Genomic DNA, 4752 nt, shown 5'->3' with positions numbered 1-4752 from the left:
AGAGCAGGAGCAGAGGGTCTCCACACTCAGGACCTTGAGATGACCAGGTTGGACCAGAACTAGGGCATGACCAGACTGGGGCTGTCCCTTTTTCAAGCTAACGGGGATGTACACGCAGGTAACTTTGCCTGTTTTGGAGCTGAGCTGCCATGACCCTCTTACCCTTGCCCGGTGTGAGCTTCTGGAGGCCACTGAGGCAGAGGCAGAGGGTAACTGGGACTGCAGGCTGGATATTCCTGGAAGGGAAGTGGGATCTTTCCTGTGTTTAGAAGGACACATGGAAAGTCAGCTATGTGGGTGAATCTTTCTCTTTGTTCCACTGTAGCACCAGCTGCAGAGCTCCAGCCAGTGGAAGGAGCAGAGCAGTGGGCAGTGGTGGAGGGAGAGCTGGCTACAGCTCCGTTCACATCACCACTACTAGTGCTGAGGCCAGCGTCCCCTCCTTCAGCCGTGTTGGAGCTGGAGCAAGGGCCAACATCGGCTCCAGCAGCAGTGAGAGCTGCTGAACTGAAGTCACCTACACCATCATTTCTAGTGGGAAGTCCATCTCCACCTGTGGCTGTTAAGGAGCGTGAGAAGAAGCCCAACCTCACGGCCTTCTCTCCTAAGCTGGTGGTGGAGCAGTTGACCGTGATGGATGTGGTGAACAGCTGGGCTCTCAGCGCGAGGAGGGGCAGGCCTTCCCTATGCCATCGTTGTCCCAGACTTGATCCAGACTCCCATGATCTGGGCCCAAATCCCAGCTCCACCCCTTCCCAACCATATGAGCTAGGCAACTTCCGGAACACCCAAGCCTTTGCTGTCCACCTGCAGACCGTAGAGGTATACACTAACAGTACCTGCTCCATAGAGTGGCTGTGCCGGCTCCATGAGGTAAAAGAGATGGAAAGCTGGGCAGGGCCTGGCCCATCAGGGGTGTAGGGGAACTCACTGTGTGCAGACAGGACTACGGTGGCCAAGCGGTCTCCTCAGGAGGGTCAAGAGCCTCAGGACTTGACACCTGATGTGTGCTTCAGTACAAGGGAGACAGACAAGGCCAGTGGTTGCAGCTGCCATGGGGGAATGTGCATCAGAATGGGGACTGGTACCAGAGCGGAGTTCAGGGTGGTGGCAGATGCCCCCTTGGCATGAGCAGAGTTGAGCCACCATCTGGAGCTTGGAGTTAGCCAGGACGGGCTGGGTGCAAATGCCCCTCTCCCTTCCCTGCCGGGATTGGGTCTTGGGTCATCCTGTGTTGGGTACCCTAGGTGGACAGAGAAGAAAACGCAGGGACTCTCACAAGGCTCAGGCCACATCCTGAGCTTCCTGAGCTCCAGCTCTAAACTGTGACAACTGTGTGCGACTTTAGTGGTTGTGGACACAGAGGTGGCCTGTGGCAGGGCTGGATGACACTCCCCCTGTTCCTCAGGAGCTCTTCTGGAAGGTGGTGCCCACTCAGTGCCTGGGATCCACCTGGCGCAAGAAGAACAAGCCTGGCAGTGAGCACTAGACACCCACCATCCAGGCCACCATCGACCAGTTCAGGAGGGTGGCCAGCCTCGTCATCACCACCTGCCTCAGGGACGTGAGTATGACAGCCCAGGACAGGGCAAGGGTGGTAGAGCACTGGGTCTAGGTGGCCCAGGTGTGCCGTGGGAGGCCCAGTAGAGAACCTCTCTGGAGAATTGGGAACTGCCTCTCCACCTTTATCAGCTCCCAGGATTGAAGTGTGTGATCCAAGCTCCTGCAAGTACCTAGGCCCTTCCTGCCAGGACCCCCGCTGACCTTGACTCCAGGTCCCAGTGGGAAGATGCTCACTTCCTACCTGGCTCCTTCCCTGGGTTGAGCTAAACTCCTTCTCCTTGTGAGTGTTACTTTCTGGGTCTTAAATGTCCTTCTGGGGCTCCCTGAGCATCTGTTTCATCCAGGAGGGGCGATTTAAATAGAAGGGGACTGAAGCTAGAGCAAGCGGGGCTCCAGTGCCCAACCTCACACCTCATTCTCTTCCCTTACCCAGGAGTGCGAGATCTGGAAGACCTTCTCCTCACCCCGCACTTTCATCTCTGCTCTGCAGAAAACCTCCACAAGCCACCTGAAGAACACAAGGGGAGAAGATTCCCTGTGGGTAGGCCTCTCTCCATAGGAGGACCAGGATGGATGGGGGATCTCCTGTATGTCTCTCATTGGTGCCTCAGTCAGCCGGGAACTCCTGGAAGGCAGCAAATGCTGGGTACAGGGCCTGGGAGTGGGTAGTTGGTCTCTAAGTCTCCTGGTGTCCTTAGTGAACCAGTTCTGCTTCAGGACTCGGTTTCCCTAAATGTCAGGTACTGAGTTGAGCCACATTGGAGATTTTCATGTGTTTATAGCAACAGAACTCTATGGCCAGCTGAAACTCATAGTGGTCAAAAGAGAGCTGCTCTGTAGAGCTGGGGAGTGGAGACCCCAGTGACCAACAGGAGAGTCCCCTCCCAGTCCCATGAGCCCTTAGCGCTCAGAGGAGCCCAGTGAGAACACTCCTCCAGGCAGGTTGAATCTCTTGGGTTGTCAAAGAAAAGGGATTTGCACTCAGACCCCTCACATTATCCCTAAATTTATCCTTCCCTCTTTCCCCTCCCCTCGGGTAAAGCTCTGAAAAACTTAAGGAGCTCTATAGCCAAGATGAGTCCTTGAGCAGAGAACTGATGACCAAGATAGAGTGGAGGCTGTGGGTCTGGAAAGAGAGGAGAGGGGAGAGGGGCAGGGGTACTGGGCAGGCTGTGGTTTTGATAGTTTCTCACTTGAACTTTCTCTGAAACATTCCCGTCTATCTTGTCTAGGTTAACAAGCAGAGGGATCTGTTCAGCTCATGGGCAGCAGGGTGCCATTTTTGGGCAGGAGGCCCTGGTCATGGGACACAGTGGTGTTGGCTGGGCTGTTCCAAGAGGAGTTGCCGAGCTGGTGCCATCAGTATGTCTCTGACTTCCGTGCACATCCATCCTGCTGGATGTAGCTTCTTCCAGGCTGTTGCGGTGGGTTTAGCCCTCAGCCTAATCCTGTCCTCAGGAAGCCAGGCCCCTGCTGCTCCTTCTGTCTTCACCATGTCTCCAAGGGGAGGACACCCTGCCTGTGCCAGGGACATGCATGGCAGAGGATTCCCATGGTCCAGGTGGACAAACAGGCTGCTCATCCTTGGGCCTGAGCAGCTGGACCAGAGACGGATGTGTGTGCTTTTGGGGACCCCCCTCGGATTGCTAGAGTAGTCACTCGTGTCAACCACAAGAGTCTCACCTGAGTGCCTGGTTGACAATGACATATGTCCCCAGGGGCTTATGAGAAGCGTCTAGGCAACTCATGGATTCTTAGTGGATCCTGCTGAAAGGACGTTTGGAGCTTCACGTAAATGAGGAAGCAAAGCGTCCTGTCACCACCTTCCCTGTGCATCAGAGGTGGCACATTGGGGGTTCAGTTCCTGAGTGGATAAAGAAAGAGTTCAGGGCAGGGGAATGTCCTGAGGGGTTCCTTGGGGAGGAGAAGGCTTTGGCATGGCCTCTGGCGCTGCCTGGGGGCCAGACACTCCACGAGACTGGGGCAGGCAGGAGCCATGCAACCAGACTCCCAAGACACCCCGTCCTCTCCACTGCTCGGCCCAGGACCAAGCTTTGAGAGCTCAGAGGACAAGACTGTTGTCAGTGGTGGGGCTGCGAGCTAGTTGAGGATGTGGGAACAGGGCATCTGGCTGGGAGTGTCAAGCGGCCTCTCCTCTTTGGGCCCCTGAGCAACTCACTGCCCCTGTTTGGGCCTCTGTCTCCTCATCAGGGAAGGGAGGGATGGTGATTGTGTGGTGCAGGCCTCACAGGGTGGTGATGAGTTAAGAGGGAGGAAGACTGTGGGAGCTTTCTGCCTGCTCCACCTGGAAGGGTGAGTGCGAGCACAATGATGACAGTCATCTGACATTGAGTCTTCAGGAGTACTTGTGACGTAGCTGGAGTTCTCACACCTTCCATATGAGAAAACAGGCTCGGGGAGGCCAGACCGAAAGCCTAAGCTCACACCCAGAGTGAAAGTTGGAGCTGGGCTTGTTCTAGAATCACAACACCTTGGAGGATGGAGTGGCATTTGTACCAGTTGACTCGAGTCAGATGTCCAGGTTCGGAGGCCAGTGGAGCTGGAGAGAAATGGGGTGAGGGGAGTATGGCCCGTTGACACTCTCTTTGACCCTGGCTGGAGGTGCACTCCATGTTTGCCCCCCCACAGATCAACCCTCAGAGAGTGCAGGAGAAGCAGCAACAGCAGCAGGTGAGTGTGCCTGTGGGGGAGGGGCTCTGCCCTCCCAGCTGGAGGCCTCAAATCAAGAGAGGACAGCCCTTCCTCTTGCTGCCACAGTGCCTGAATCCCCCAGTAGAAGTGACCAGGTGGAGGGCCTGGGAGATCTGGTGCAGGATGGTTGTTGTTGGGAGGACCAGGGACCGCAGACCCTGTGATTTGCCAGAAGCAGGCCCTGGGAGGTGAGGAGGAGGAGTGTGGTGTTCTTGGGGTGTGAAGGGAGGAGGAATTGAGGGGTGGCTGCTAAGGGTCCTAGGCTGTTCCCAGTGGGAACCCTGGGGTGGGCCAGGAGACTGAGGGTGAGGACTTTTCAGGAGAGGGTCAGCAGGGGGCCGACTTGAGAGCAAATGTTCATCTCACCCACACTCTGATGTCACAGAGTATCATCCCCTATATTGGCACTTTCCTTGGTCACCTGTTGATGCTGTACCTGCTGATGGGTGATAATCTCGAGGTGGGTGCACCTGAGGA

This window comes from Diceros bicornis (genome assembly GCF_020826845.1).
Source record: "Diceros bicornis minor isolate mBicDic1 chromosome 30 unlocalized genomic scaffold, mDicBic1.mat.cur SUPER_30_unloc_7, whole genome shotgun sequence".
Classification (NCBI taxonomy): Eukaryota; Metazoa; Chordata; class Mammalia; order Perissodactyla; family Rhinocerotidae; genus Diceros; species Diceros bicornis.
This window is presented reverse-complemented; position numbering follows the sequence as displayed.